We start from the raw sequence: 17055 nt of genomic DNA, 5'->3' as shown, positions 1-17055 counted from the left end.
GTTCTTTTCAGATCATGCCTGCGGTTACTGGGGCTCATGGCGTCAGCCATCCTGGTTGTACGGCTGGGACGGTTACACATGAGGGAGTTTCAGCGCTGGGTAGCCGCTCTAAAACTAAACCCCGCGCGTCATGGAGCACGGAGAGTGATGGTTACTGTGAAATGCGTAATGGCACTGCGCCACTGGCTGCACCCGACTTTTCTGGTACGGGGCGTGCCTATGGGTGCTGTCCTTTCACGGAAGGTGGTCACCACAGACGCATGTCTGACAGGCTGGGGAGGTATTTACGAAGGTCGTCCGGTGAGGGGTCTCTGGAGCAGAGACCTCCAGCGGTCGCACATAAATTACCTGGAGCTTTTAGCGGTGTTCCTCACCCTAAAACGCTTTCTGCCTTTTCTCAGAGGACACCATGTCCTTGTGAGGACGGACAATACGACCACAATATCGTATATAAACCGACAAGGGGGTTTGCGCTCTCTCCAGTTACACATGCTGGCACGCAAACTGATCTTGTGGAGCTGCGGCCGTCTCCTCTCTCTGAGAGCGACGCACGTACCGGGTGTGATGAACCTCGGTGCAGACCTGCTGTCCAGAGGTGTACCACTATATGCAGACTGGACTCTACATCCAATGATTGTGAGCCAGCTGTGGGTGCGTTACGGCCGAGCCGCGGTAGATCTGTTCGCATCAAAAGAAAATGCTCACTGTCAGCTTTTCTTTTCAATGCGCGATCAAAACGCACCATTAGGCGTGGACGCGCTCGCGCACATTTGGCCTCCGGTCCTCCTGCTTCCTCCACTAGGTCTCTTTATGACTGTAAGTGGAGGGTGTTTGAGGACTAGTGCCTTCAAAAAGGGCACACCTCTTTTCAATGCCCTGTGGGAGTGATTTTATCATTTCTACAGGACCTAATTGATCAACACAGAGCTTTCTCCACGATCGAAGTCTACCTGGCTGCTATTGCTGCATGCCATGTGGGTTTTGAGGGTAAGACGGCTGGCCAGCATCCTCTGGTCTGCCGTTTTATGAAGGGAGCTTGCAGGCTCCTTCCTGTTTCCAGGTCACTGGTGCCCTTATGGGACTTGACAGTGGTTTTAGATGGGCTCACTCGAGCCCCATTTGAACCCCTGGAAGAAGCTGACATGAAGCACCTGTCACTCAAGACAGTGCTGTTACTGACCCTGGCATCCGCCAAGCGAGTCAGTGACATTCATGCGCTATCTGTACATCCTTCATGCACTCAGTTCGCCCGAGGGTTAACGAGAGTGTTGCTGAAGCCCAACCCTGCCTTTATACCTAAGGTGGTTGGTTCATGTACCCCCTTTGACATTGAGGTATTTCCTCCGCCGCTGTGTCCCTCCGGGGAACAGCAGCCGAATTTGCTATGTCCAGTCCGTGCTTTACGCACTTATATGGACAGATCAAAAGAGTTTCGTCATAATGACCAACTCTTTGTGTCCTGGGCTAACCCTCAGAAGGGCAAGCCTGTTACTAAGCAACGGCTCTCTCACTGGATTGTGGAGGCAATTGCTTTGGCTTACACGAGTCAGGGTCTGCAGGCACCTTCGGGTTTGCGTGCTCATTCGACTCGTGGTCTGGCTACATCCTGGGCTTTGTTCAAGGGTGTTTCCATCCAAGACATTTGTGCAGCAGCGAGCTGGTCCTCGCCGCTCACTTTTGTCCGCTTTTACAGATTAGACGTCTTTGCTCCCAGTGTGGCCCATGCAGTGCTGGGCCCCCTGCTGAGTTAGAGCTCTAACTGTTAAGTTCTGGTTGGTCTTGGTGACTTTTGAGATAAGCTCGTCTGGCAATTCGGGAGCTACAATATCCCATAGTGAGACATCGAACGGAGTGTTATGAATGAGAACTATAGGTTACTTACGTAACCCCAGTTCTCAGAGTAACATGAAGTGAGATGTCTCACCAGACGGCCCTCCTTGCTATGGTGAAGCGAGAAGAGGTGCTTATTTTGAATGACGCATGCGGCGTAGCGCAAGCTACTTATAGGGGGTGGATTCCCTGACGCTGACGTCAAGATCACCAGCCAATCAGGATTGGCGTAATGAGATTAATGCTTCTGTTTGCTCCGCGATGAGGCGCATCCCATAGTGAGACATCTCACTTCATGTTACTCTGAGAACTGGGGTTACGTAAGTAACCTATAGTTATGGTTCCTTTCATTAGCTGGGATCTACCAGCCAACTGGGGAAGAATTAAAGGCTAAGGAACCATCTGATTATAAGCATGCCTGATCACCTGCCTGGAGGCCTGGCCTTCCCTCCAGGGGACCCTACTCTCCAGGGTTTCCTGAGGGAATTATCTCTGACTCAGCCCGAGCTGTGAATACTGCTTAGCTGTGGGTGTGATACAGCGCCGACCCTTACTCGTATTTGAATACACGTCAGCAGTAAGGGAACACCTCTTTAAAATAGAATAACACTGTTTTTTAATCAGCCTAGAGACCCCTAACAATACACCAGATCTGATTTTCAATTGTCCCTCAGTGATGTTGCCTGTCTGTGTCTAGTCTCTGAGCCATCACAGAGCCTGGCCAGCCACCGCAGGGTAAGGGGCGCTTATTGGAAAATCAATGGCGTGAACGCTAAGCAAGTTACAGGAAGATGTGGGAAGGAAGGGTTCTTATTGATAAAGCAGGGGAAGGCCTTTGATGTTGCACTAGGGACATGCTCATTGATGGGAGAACCATTGTAGTCCTCAGGCAGAGTGAGGCCTGGGTTTATCTCCTAGGTTTATTCCAATTAATCACCAATAAATGCATTCATGCATTGCACTTTTAAACATAAGCCCATTTGAATGCCTGACATGGCTTAGTACATTCTGGTTTTAAACTGTGATCTTGCTGTGAGGGAATTTACATCTCTAACATTGCACTGCAAGTGTCTCTTTCCACCTTTTTTACATTACTCTCTATTCAACCTGCTCTAGTCTCTATATACACTAACTGTGGCCTTCAAGCCAACATCTAATACAATAATCTGAAACTCAGCTAACAAATATGTATGCTATATCTGAAAAAGTGCAACTGTGCTACTAAACTGGCAGCCTGCTGTCGCAAGATAATTGACTGTGGTGAATCAAGATAAATAAATTCCCTTAATGTCATTCAAGCAAATGCTTTTCTTCAAATAATGCACTAGTTCACATTGTCTGAAAGTCAAAAACACATATCATATTTCAGTGCTATCACAAGGTCACATTTTTTATAGCTGAGAGCCAAAAATATTTGTCAACCACAATAAACTATTCTAATTATATTAGGTAGAGTTCTTGTTCTCTTTGTTCCCCAACACTGTAAATCAGACAATTAAGCATGTGCAGCATTGTTGTTTATGATGTGCTGTAAATATTCTGTCTGCTAGTGTGCTAATGCAGACATAAGGCTGCTCCTGTATTGCTCCAACTGCAGGAGGCAAAAAGTCACCTCAGGTCGATGGCACTCAGCCTGTAAACAGGGCTTCCCGTAAAATCAATGATCTTCAGTAGGAGCTATCAGTCTGTGGAACAGAAATAGCCGTGGCTGTGTTGAGTCTGAGGCGGGGAAGAACGGTACTGTGTGTTTACATGAGTGTGTGTGAGTAGAGGGGGCCGGTCTCTGGCTTGTCTGGGAGTAGTTCTCAGAGATAGCAGAACTGAGGCATGCAGCTTTTGCCATGTTTACAGCCAGCATTAGTTTCTATAGAGACAAGACTGCAACTCTCCGACTGTATTATTTTGGTCTTCTTTGTGTACTTTATGCCCCAAACTAGTGTTAAAAAATGTTTACTGATTACAATAGGAGCAACTCAAATAACCAGGAGGCAATGTTCTTAGTTGCACAGCACTCCATTTTACTAACCATTTTGTACTAGTTATACTGGTCAGAAATGGCTACATTGATGTTGTTGTAAAATCAATTGCCTCCTTTGTTAATAGACTTGAAATAGAACCATGAAAATGATTTTACCCTTTACGCAACACCATCAAATCTGCTAATCCATTTAATATTGCAGAACGGAAGAAAAAGTGATTTAAGACAGAGCAGCAGTGAAATCATCTGAACTGTATGGTTTTCATTCATAGGGCAGTCTGATTCAATGGTGCGATTGGAGCTCAGCTAACTTTCCAAACACTTTACATGGGGATTTACACATAGCACCAGTGTGTTTTCTCAGTTTTGGAGGGTGTGATAGAAACAGCGTGCTGGTGTAATTAGAAGCAGTTAATTAGCTGTGGGTTAATTACTGGGTTCTGTAGAGAGCTGGTGTAAGACCTGGTGGGGTGGCGAAGCAATGGGAAGCAGCGAACACACAGCAGGAAGCTCCCAGTCTCCTGCCAATTAGCAAACAGCATGGGGGGTGGGCTTCTCTGGTATACGAGCAGTACAAATGTGAGAAAGCTTATATCATTTCACTCAAACCTCAGAACAGGGGATGAGATAAAGAGAGAGCAGACAATATACATTCTATTTAAATATGCATGCTGCTAGAGACAGTTTTTATTACTGTTTTGTAGAGAAAACACATTGCCCGAGTTGCTGTGAAACTTTGAAGAGTGAAACTAAAAAGAAAATGACAACCAGTTTTTTAAGAACAAAACAACGCAGGGGCTATTTTAATTACGACAAAAGTATCTTCTTATTTTGGCAGCCACACGCTATCTGTCTTCATTTACCAACCACACTGAAATACTTGACTGTATTATTTTCCTGTTACGTCCCTTGTGGTTTGTTTAGAAAGCTTTGTAATTTGTAAGAGCATTAATTATCCTTAAAATTAAGGTATGATGTATAATCAGAGAAGGGCAATCGGGCTCAAGCTAGTATGCGCCTCCAGGCAACTAAGTGCAGAGCACATACTACACAATGTGGTGTCTCTAAAATGCAAGACAGGCAGAGACAGAAAGAGACAGAGACAGATCGTGAAGGAGAGAGAGTGATAGAAATAACTTTAAACCGCATCTTGCAAATTCTTATCAGATTATTTAGACACACATCCACCATTTTTAATCAATTTTAGACCAGCAGACTTGGACATTGAATGATTTGCAACAGTCTGACATGGATCCTAACATCCTTTAGCATTCAGCGCTGACTTTCCCATAGTGAGGAATGCAGAAAGGCTGAGAGAACACTTGATACTTTGTGCCCTGCTGGTCTGTGTGGCAATAATCAATCAGAAAACAACACACTGATTATGATTCTTGGGAAGACTTCTAAATGTAAAACATTTTGAAATCACATAAAGGTATATTATGTAGATATAAAGTATGTATAACACAAATGTAGAGCACAATATGTATAACCATGATTTTGTAGTGTTTTCCGAATGAAAACAAAAAAAGAAGGATAATAGGGGGATAGAAAAACTGTGATTGAGATATAGTTAGAGAGCAACAGAGAGCTATACTGTAAAGACACATGTCCAATAAAAGGTCAGGGAGAAGGGGAAAATGTGCTGATCAAAGTATTTGAGCTTCAGGACCTTTATTTCTACTAATTATCAAATCTGCCCCTATTTATATCTGCGGGAAGCAGACGTTCTCTCAAGAGAGGATGGAAGTGAAATCTGCTAACTACAGTGCTTTAGGAGTTTCTGTTTGCACTCACTCTATTACATTTGTCCTATAGTAACATGATGAGGGTGGTAGAGGGGGGGGGAAGTGAACCAATGAACACAACTTATTTGGGAATGTTGTTGTTATGAAAGTAAAGAACAGAACACTATGTACAGTAGACTGCAAAGCTGAGCAAAATGTGAAATATAGAATCAGTATATTTTTGTAGCTAGGAAACCCATTTATATAATTTTAGATAAAAGATTGCCTAAATGATAGAATTGCATGGTGCCATACACACATATATACAAACAGGCACAGATACACACATTACCGCAGCGTTGCTGTTAAGGTGAGCTAACCACAAACACAGTTGTTAAAATGATCAATACCATTGAAATATTAAACCTTAAAAAGCTGCCTTATTGATTGGGAGCCCAATGATAAAACGGTTTATCATCACAATTGTGGGGCTTTATGTAAATGTTTAGAAGAGACCATCAACCAGCAACCAATTGGATGTGGCTGAATGTGTCCCCCCCCCTCCCAACCCTAACTGCAAACACACATACATACCCAACAAACCAATCACCACTCAGCTCTCCTGGCTTACCCTGCCAGCCAAACCCTGAGGAATTGCAGCGATTTGGGCGAACAGGGAGATGTCATTACCATTACTTCTACTTCCATTAAGGGTAGCTGACACTGATCAGCATACCAAGCCCCTGTTGACAGAGGGACGGGAGAAGGTGAACTGGCCCCTCGGAGCAGCACGGTAGCTCTGGGCTGTGGTCTAAGCGATCTCCAGCAGGCATGACTGCAAACAGAAGTACACACACTGGTGCAGATCCTGGCTCCACGCAGGGATCATGCCCTGACAGACAGATAGGGGACATGGATAACATGTCTATAATCCTGGGCCATTCTGTGTAATCTGGAAAACAAATACCTTACTAATGACCCAGTCCTGCACCTGGTAAAACACAGGGTTCACTAGCACCTGGAATTAGACAAATATCCACCACAGAGCAGTCTTAAAGGGACACACTCCTTTAGCAAAAACGCTTAAGGGAGTTTGAGAAGACGCCAGCATTTGAGATAATGGTGTTTTTTTTAAGTCTCTAGCATCCTAGGCTATACAGCAATCAAAAAACAGCATCTCTTTTATATTTGTGAAGTTCCTGGGACACCCTTTGAGGTGCATGCAGTGGTATGATGAGATGAGTTAAGTCAGACAGAGACTTAGCAGTGAAGCAGTGAGGCAGTGCCAGAAGCCTGAGGGTTAGGTACAGTGTTCGGTTAAGTGTCTAAACCTGAGTAGGGTGATAAGATCCCTTTTAGAAGACCAAATGACCAGGAAACCTGAGTAATGTGGGTGAAAACTGTCAAGGGTGAGAGCGGAGACGTGGAAAGTCATGCTGTGTTATGTGTGGAAAATGGAAACTTACTATCTATCTATTTTATACTGAGGAGTGGTGCATTCGCATACATATACTATGTATGTGTGGTGGGTTATGTGCACACACAAGAATATTGACATTGAACTGCACACACGCACACACCAGGGATTAGAGGGTGTCCCATTGAAACCATTATGTGGAAATGATTTCTTTGCAGAAAAAAAGGCATGAAAGCCAATCGTGACCTGGCCTCTAATTCTAGAGTAGGATATCCTGGATAAACAAGTAGAGGGTTCCTTTGAAGACCCTGCACAGCTGAACCATTCACTCCCCACTTCACATTTGTTAAAGTCATTAATGACAAAGATTTAGAAAGGAAAGTGAAAATCTTTCTGGTAAACACATACTTTTTTTTATGAGGCCTGGCCCAAATTCCACTCCGCTTAGCTGAAGCCTTTATCCTGGGAAAGAACTGCACCCGTTTTAAACAATAAACCTCAGGGGAGAAGACTTTTCTATTGCCCCTTTCCTATACTGAATTATGAGGGTTAATAAAGTTAAAAGAATAATGTGTGCAGTGTTTAAAGAGGAAGTGAACAACAAATGTTGGGATACTGGATGTCAAAATACACAGGCCAAAAAACACAAAGCACAATTCAAAGGCTGTTATATTTAAGAATGAGAAAAGAGTCTGATAGCAAGCCTATAATGAATTAAAGAATGATTCCTTCCTTAATGAACACCTCTGACTCCTTACGCACAGCTATTCCTGTACCACAGGGGCATTTATCTCCAGACACACATTTAAACTTTGTTACAGCATGAGTACTTCTAATGTGAGGTTTGATGGAATGATTCTTCATTGGGAAGCTACAGGAGGGAAACAGGTAGAATACATGTATCCCATATAGATTACTCTCTTTCCCAACAAAGGAAATGTAACTTGCCAAATTGCATTTTAAATTCAACAGCATACTGCGAAAACATCTTAGAGTATTTCATTGATATATAAAAAGGAACAATCATGTGTCTTCAAGGCGACAGCACACTGAGCGCCGGTTTACATGCCAATGGGATGCCTAATCTTTACACTGGCAGTTTATAAACAGAGCACTCGTAAATCAGATCGTGATGCAATCGTCATCTTAAAAGGAAAGCAGAGCTTGCCCTACAGTTTACAAGGACGGATTCAAAGGCAAACCTTGGAAGGTGATGTGCACTTCTGAGCAGTGATGAGGAACTGTCAACAGAGGAAGAGTGAGGAAAAACAAAAAGAAAACAACTTGTTAGGTGTATAACAAGGTGGCCTGGAGGGCAATGCTGAAAGACACCTCAGCACTTGACTCTGAAGTGTGTAAGAAACATCAAACAGCTTTTTTTCGTAGCTATGTTGAGCACTGGCAGAGCCGACCATGGTGTTCTGAGACCTTTGTGTGAGGAAAAGACGCTATAGTTTGGCAGGGAATAAAGCGGTACAATTTGACTAAAAGACATCAGTTCCTCATGCAGCAGTAATCACAAGCGTTCATACGCACTAAATCTGAGTTCTGTTCTGAGACACAGACCTCCAGGGAGACCTGTCTAACATGAGGGGAAGCTGTAGCCATCAAACTACACAACTGAAACAGAATAAACCCAGTCTTAAATGCAATTGAAAACAAAGAAAGGAGTTCTGTTTAGATAAAGGTTACCCTAGAGTTGGATAGCTTGCCACCAAAAATTGGCACGGTGGTGTCTACAAGCGTCCAAGCACTTTGATCTGGGCGAGCAAATGCTCATGTGCTGAAAATACATTTAAAAGTCCTATCCCTCTGGTTAGACAAATGAGAGAGGTAGGGGGAAGCAAAAACTGGTGTGATATTTTAGGAAATGCACAGTGTGTTTATAAGTTCCTCTTCTCTTCTTCTCTCCTGGCCTGGCCGGAGTGTTGTGACAGCTACAGTGCTGTGGAGCTATATTTGAGAAAGACCAGCCTCCTGGCCCTCATCTCCACACACACACTGCAGCCCTTGTTCATCTGCCTTAATGAAATGGCCACATGCCTCCTCTCATCCCAGAGCTACTTGCACACTGTAGCACCTGGTAGATATAAATCAACCCTACTGAGCTGTATTTGGGAAGTGAGGCATTAAGCATGACATGGGCTGTCAAAGTTCAGTTTGCACCGACCGCAACATCTAGTTGAACCGCTGCGGAACAGACCCGAGACCAAGGAGCGGGCCTGCCAAATCGGCCTCTTATCTTCTGCCTCCCAGCTCCGCATGACATGGCTGCCACATCTGGGCACCAGCTGGGCAGCCTGCTGAGCACAGCGTAACACAACCTAGGCCTGCTAGGGAAACACTGGAGCACCCACATTACATGGATTCATGGGATCAACAGCCTAAGAACAGTCCAGAATTAAAAGGGTGTTATTTGCTGCCATTTATCTTTTGGCTTTCTTATCTGTGAGCTGTGGGGGCTTGTGGGTATTATTACAGGTTTTAAGTGGCGCAGGTTCTATTTCTGAGCAAGAAGATAAAAGTAGCTGAGTGCATGTTTGTTGTGTGAGCATACTGTATGTGGTATATATACGTAGGTGTATGTGTTAGTGGAATTTCAGTCACGTGAGTCAGGGGTCTAAAGGTCAAACACAGCAAGAGAACCCACACATTCCTCAGAGGACAGGCACACATCATAATGCATGTGAAGGTTGGAATTGACTTTCATGTGCATATGTAAGCATATTAAACCAGTCAAAGCAAAAAAAGAAATATACCTCTCCACCAGTCTACCCCTGAGCTTTAAACTTGAATATTAAATATATTCTCACTGAGCTTTAAGTGTATGTGATGAGTCCTCACACAGATACACAAGACACAAAGGCAGGAAGACATAGCTCTCAAAAATAAAAACTCCATGAAAAACTGAGTCAAAAGGGACACTGGGAGCTAAAGGGTGGGAATGAAGACTTATCATCTTCTTAGCATTTGGTCATGGGCTTTCACATAAGGGCATGGTAAGATGTCTTGCTCTTCTGATGTGGAAGTCACAAGGGAGAACTGGGTGGTGCGAAGGGTTAAGTACAAGAGAGAAAGATACAGAAAAGAAGAATAGGTAAATTGAGATGGGGGACAGTGAAAGAAGAACTCAACCCTGCTGTAATTTACATTTCTGTGTAATTAGTTTCAGGATCAGGGGCTCAAGCCAATGACAGATGCCTCTTGCAGGGAAAAGGCAACCATGTGTGGAGGACCACAGCATTACCCTTATGACACATAACATTCATTGATTCAGTCTGTTAGAGGGAGCATGTGTCAAGGGCATAAACACTGCTATGTGTACTGTACAGAATACAGAAAAATCCATTCATGGATTTAAGGTTATCTTTGGCAGAGTCGAGTAAGGTAACAGCAGACTTGATTCTAAATGTGGGAATAGGATGAGACCCTACAACTGACATCTGCTGGATGCTTGTATAAGTAAAGATTTAGTTTTGAGTTGGATAACATTGACTACATTATTTACCTAGCCACTGTGCACTACATCATCATTTAGGATTTAGGAGGCAGGAGACCTGGGTGATCACAGGAGATATTAAGAAAGGAGCAGAAAACATGTGGCCACATAGAAAATATTGGTAAAACACATTTGAAGAATATTCCCATTTAACATGTGTTTTTCATGATAAAATAAACTTCACTTAGTGGCAGAGGATTAAGCACTGCCTTGTGGTCTTCCAGAACTGCACATTTAATACACATTTAATTAATGATGTCATTGTTTTGACATTGAAAGAGCATGCCAGCAAACACGATAAACAAGATCTAGTTCTGGGAAGAGTGTTATCAGAATACTAAAGGATATAGAAAGCTGGGAGATCACAGACAAAGCACTTTGAATCTTAACCCTGAGCCCTTGGAAAGATCCATTCAACCTCCCCCCCATTCAACGAGGCACTATTTTACACACAGCAGCGAGCCCATTGCTCGGCACCAAACTGAGTCAGTATTAACACACCCATGTTTAAGTTAATATGTATTATTTTTAGACTTACAAGCAGCCAGATATAGAGCCATATTGTGAATGACTTCTCACTATGGAGCAGTGAGTTTCCACTCAGGCCGCTATGCCAGTATCCTGGGCATTGCTAAAAGTCTTTACACATGCCAACTAGAACTGGAATGAAGCCATAAGGCTGGGAAGACACACAAATACACAGCTAAACACTTATACTCAAACTAACTGCATACCGAAGATAGTTAACAAAACAAAGACAACAATAGAATAATACCCACTCATTCATGTGAGCATGAGCAAACTTGTTTATCCATGTTTCTGCAGCTCCTTTCACATACACACAGAAAAAAGTCATGGTAACAAGGAGGTGAGAATTAGAGCAGGGCCAACTGGCTCACCCTGAAAGTTCAAGTTGAGTGCCACTACAAATTACAACTTGACAGCTAAAATGATCCCCTGTATGCGTTTCTTACAATGTATGTGCATGTTGGAGTTTGCTAAGGCAACTGCTTCCAGACAGCTGTTCTGGATGAGGTGTCATGCATTATCTCTTTCAAGAAAAATAAATAGAACAACAGTATATAATCTCCCTCAAGATACACTGAGCAGCAAATGCTACCTCCCTCATATATTGTCAATGACAGGACCCTCTGCCCCATCTCTAACAGATGCCCCCAAAGCTGTGTGGTGGGAGTGTGATAGGGGCAGGGTAAAACGAGAGGGTGACTAATTGGTTCATAACCTGTAATTGGGGAGATGTAATTGGAGTGGACTTGCAGATGCCAGGTGCACCTTCAGGAGGTGGGGCAGCAGTTTGCCCTTTGACTGGCTATAAGGGAGTGCATGTGTTTGTGGTGGTGTGTGCGTGCAAGGGGTACAGAAGGATTAGATGTGGGGGTGGGGGGGACACTTCTATAGGGAGGGCCCCCAAACAATATAGTGTAGGTGTGGCGTGTGTCTATTAGATCATTAGAACCACATAACAGCTCATGTACAAAAGCCTGTCAAAACACACCACAGCCACACCCAATGAGAATAGGTATACTTACATACACACTTAAACTAATAGTACACAGAGGATACAACAGCTTCATGTCCACTGGCAATTTTCTTAAAACCACTGTTGGGAGTAAGAAATTTGCAGCTCAACATTTTCTCATGGTTCACACGGTGGGTCAATGTGATCAATGTGTTCATGGCCCACCTAGCCAATACTACACTTCTCCCAATCAATGTAATGGGGGCTGAGTGTTAATTGGGACAGAGTAAGAGGAGGGAGGGTTATGGAGTGCGATGCACTTTATGCAGAAGCATCAGAAATGCTGTAATGCTGAATGAAAGCTTCTTAGTGTTGATAGCATGCTTTAATCGCTTGGTTAAAAAAAAATTCTTATAAAGAAATGAAGCGGATGGTGTGTGATGAGGTGTACAGAGAGGGGGTTATTTTGCAAGAACATCTGTTTGTCTTGCCATCACCATATGATTATCGGTAATTAGCTTCAACGCCTGCAGTTGCATGGGTGTGGCCATGCATTCCCCCTTTTGGGCAGGTATGTAGGGAAGACCCATAAAACATACTACCTCTTGTCTCTTTCTGCCAGCCCTCTACCTTCTTTATGAGTCACGCAAACAGGCTTTTCCAACACGTACAATCGTAGAACTTAAACTACACAATAATTATTAAATTACGAGGCAGCATGATTTTTTTAACATCTCAGAATGGAACGAGACAGCATCAAACGTGAAATGTTGGACAGTGTAATGGAAAGAATGCAAAAAGAGGGTTTCCTAGACGCCGAGCTCAGTCAAGAGGAGATACTGTAAAGAAAATTGGTCTTCAAATCCTGCTTTGAAAAGGAATACAGTATCTATTTCAAACAGAAAACAAACCAACTCCACAGCCATGCCTTCTATTTATCATGTTTTCTGTTTATCGGTAGAGAAGCTGAGATGGGATGTATCCTTAATTGTTAAAAACATTTAAGCGTCTTTATTTCGAACCATTCATCTTCTGGATAAAAATTTTACGGAAATTCCACTGAAGAAATGAACAAATTAATCTAGGGCAAGAAATGAAAAGAGACAGAGAGAACGGTAGAAGTGGAGACATTACAGAATCAACTGTTTACCCAGCTTGCTTAGTGCATGATGTTTTCTTTTATGAGAAGCTGCAGCTGACAACTAAAAAGTAAGTAGAGCACAGGAAAAACCTGCCTGACAGATATTATTCTGTCTGTCAGCTAAGTGGAAGTAGGAAGTGATGGTAGGGGAAACAGCCTTTACCAGAGTAAAGGCTGTTTCCCTAGTGTTGCCTGTTGTCTCGCCCTGTTTATACAGGGCACAAGGTTAGTCAACGTGGCATCCAGCCCAGAAAACTGCTGTACCACACACGAAATGGTGGGGCTTCACTTGTGTTGTGAAAGACCTACATGCAGATACTCACAAATAGAATGTGGCCTACTTTATACCTTTTTAGAGATTTTTAGTAATAAATAAAGAGCTGTTCAGCATTTTAAACTATTGTTCCCCTTCACCATGAGCCATATATCTAAACCATTAGGTGGAAGTGAGGACATCCGATAGAGATGTATTGATTTCACACCATTTCGGTGTAATTTTGTAAAGATTAATTAACATATTCCATGGCTCTGCCCATCCTGCTGACACAATGAACATCAGTGGGTCAGAGGAAGGTCTAAAGTAAGGACACAGTCAGCCCAAAAACATAGTGGCCCCCGCAAGACCCTGGCCTACCCCCAGCCTCTAAATTACTTAGGCTGACACCAAGGAGGGTGAGGCATAGGCCCACTTTAACTCTGTACTCAGGCCAGTGGCCGAGCAGGTCAAGACCCCCCCATTAGGGAGCAGGTCAAAGCCACATAACTCTTTAGCTAAGGTGAGGGTCACTGCGATGTTCTGTGCAGTCAGGGTCAACCAGATGTCTCTGGCCACTGAGGTTCATGGCAATACAATAAAGTAATCAATCTAGCCGCTGGACCTTGGTCAATAATATACTCCCAGGCTGCACAGGGTCACCACCTGTTCCCTGGCCTCTCCTTGGACTGTCCTGGCCTCCTGAAGTGCTGAGGTCTTACATTTCACTGTCATGAAGGGAAACCGAAAGACCACGGGAGACCGTAATCAAACCCTGGGAACAGTCCGGCACTATGGCAATAAACCATGACAGACATTATGCACAGGTTGTCAGTGGGCAGAAAATGAAAGAGATGGACTTTTATGAATGTGGCCAAATTAAAGGTAGGATAGTAATTCACTTCAGAAACACTTTTTGTTATATTCCATGGAATGCTCTTAACATCCCGATAGCAATGAATACATTACATACTTTGACAATAAATACATTAAAAAAAATTCATCTGTGGAAGCCGTGGCTCTGTAAAAAGCACGACCAATCATCTGAGCCGGCCCGGCTAAAATAACTGGATGTCAGCCTTCCATCTGTGCACAAACTTATCTCGTGCCCTCATTGGTCATGTGCGCATTCGTGTGTGTTGGAGAAGGGGCTCTGTAAGGAAGTCTTAAGGAAGGGGCAGATTTTTTCCGGTTGTGTACTTTCAGATTTAAGCGCACTTGAGCTGGTTTCTCCATTCTTACCTACCCTACCTTTAAATCACCTTTGGTGTCAATGTCGACAAATGTGGAGGGTTGTTTTTCTCTGTCGATCATTCGCTTTATAACGACTAATATCTAATACTTGCTTTGCCGACAAATGTATTAGGACTTTTTAAAGTGGATAGAATAGACTTTATAAGAGTACAGTCTAGACAAAGATACATAGCTGTGCCATGAAATTGACACCACTCACCGATATCAGCTGTATTGTCTTCGAGGAAGTGCAGACGTGTGTTTTCCATTCCACTTATGTTATATACAGACAAAAACTCCACATACTCTGTATACAGCTGGGAGATACATTCCTCTTGATAGTGCTAATGCCTTTTTCTTCCTAAGTTCTTTGAGGTTTTTGTGACATGCATTGCCTCCATGTTTCTTTTCCCTCCCCTTTCTCTTTTTTTTTATTTGCCCTCTCACGCTCGCCATGAATGGAGGCAGACAGCATCCTCGGCGGCTGCCAGGATGAGGCAGCAGTTAATTCTTGGCTGCCCTCCCTCTCTGCTTAAAGGCAGGTATAGGGTTTCCAACAGCTCCAGCTGGCTGGATACAATGGAGATCTCAGTGCAAGGGCAGAGTACCAAGCAGGTGAACTAACCTCTCCTCCTTTCCCTTATAGCCCTTATCAGTCTTCCAACAGCGGTGCCACTGACACCCCAACAGCTCACACTCCACCAGAGTTTACCCTATCTTGCTCAAATTTCAGCCGACCAAACCCTTATGTCTCACAACATTTCCTGGCTGACAGTCACTGTACACTGTCTCACAGAGAAACATAAAACTGGAATGATAAGATCTGAAATATAATCTAATGAGCTAATGAAACAGTGTAGGTTCATGGCCCAAGACTGCTCAAATCTAACGCTATAAAACATGTAGTTAAATAATTTACAATTTGTATTTCTGAACACATGCATGGTTTAAGTATGAGATATTTTTGACTTATTTTGAAGCTCCTTTCGTTTTCCCCCTGAGCTCTCTTCCTGCCAACAACATGACATGTCATTAGCCAGTATAATCAGCATGCTATTTGCATACATCTCCTTTATTTTATTGATTGCTCCTCATTCGTTAAGATTCAGGGTATATAATTAATGACCAACCCCCTGGTGCCACACCCTGGGGACAGCTAATTCCACTGCATACTAAGGGGATTTCAGCAGAGGGCACAAGTGGGCTTGTCACAATGGGCACCAGGCCAGTATCAGTCCCGGTCCCCTCCCTGCCTCCGGCTGTCCTTGGTCCCAGCCAGCTCCTCTAACAAGGAGAGCCCTTCCCGGGCCACGTTAACTAAAAGGACAATTATCTTGAGAACAATGATGCTTTTCACAGGGGCTGTGTTGTCATTAATGTACTGGATCTGGTTACAACAGCCAGCTTAAGCTAATTAAGGAATGCTATCTGTGGACTCTCATTGCTTCTTAATTAAGTCAGATTTGTTTCAAAATGGGAAAACAGTCACTCTTTTGGAAATGGAGGGAGGTTGTTTGAATTTACTAATTTGGCAAGTTATTTTAAAATGACATAAAAACTAGCACTTAGCAGCACTGCATTCTGAAGTTTTCTTCAAAGTCACATTAAACATACCCATTGTCATGCAGCCAATCAACGGACCTATACAAATTCAACCTTAATGTAAACATAATTTGACTTCAATATTGAACAGCAACGATTTATGATGGCCGTGATGCTAAAAGCTGCTGCTGAGGAATAGTAGCACCCGTCTGGCTGTGGTCATAAAATGGTTAGTCTGTGAAACCTCCATCACTGTAAGTCTTACGTTTCTCATATCACAAACAACATCTAGACCTCACTGTCTCACCATCCTTCTCCACCATTAAAATCATATTCTGTTTAGAAATGGCTGACTGACCGACACACTGACTGCTCTAGGAACAGATGCTTTTACAAAAAGACAGCTGACTCCTTTTTTCCAAGTAGCCTGCTGACCTTTAACACAGGAGAGGGCTGTTAGTCACCAGTCACTCAGCACTGACTGACAACATTAGGAAAACTGAATGAGAGAGGGAATGTATGTGTGTGTCAGGCAGAAAAAGAGTTTGTTTTAACTGTGTAAGAAACTGAAGAAATCTTCACCTCCTTGGCTGCTTTAAGACGTACTGACACATCTGCAGAGGTTAAGATGACACATAAGCCCATTCAAAGCCATTGCATATCCTATCTAATGACACATACTTACTGCTGTCTCAGGACTTCAAGACAATAGGTCTTGTTCAGAGATGACAGCCAGTTAGTCCAACCAATCACATGAAACCTAGTATTATAAAACAGTGGCTTATGTATTTTTGGTATCTAAAGGGTGTGCGGTGGTTCACGTGGGAGAGAGCAAATGTGTAAACACATACACACATGAGCGCAGGGATCTGGTTTGGCAAGAATATATGTCCTTACTTGCAGGGTATTGTGAAGAAGGTTACAGCTGTTGATTGTGATTAAAATGTAAACAAAA

The 17055-nt window shown here is 43.3% G+C and overlaps 1 protein-coding gene across 3 annotated transcripts in view; it reads right to left on the bottom strand.

Annotated features, from left to right (window-relative positions):
• The window catches only part of zfhx3b (zinc finger homeobox 3b), a 140842-nt gene that overhangs the window by 95292 nt on the left and 28495 nt on the right, over positions 1 to 17055 (bottom strand). The window lies entirely within an intron of this gene.

Source organism: Notothenia rossii, assembly GCF_949606895.1.
Source record: "Notothenia rossii genome assembly, chromosome: 2".
Lineage (NCBI taxonomy): Eukaryota > Metazoa > Chordata > Actinopteri > Perciformes > Nototheniidae > Notothenia > Notothenia rossii.
Note: the sequence above shows the minus strand (reverse complement) of the source record. Positions and strands in the feature narration are given on the sequence as shown.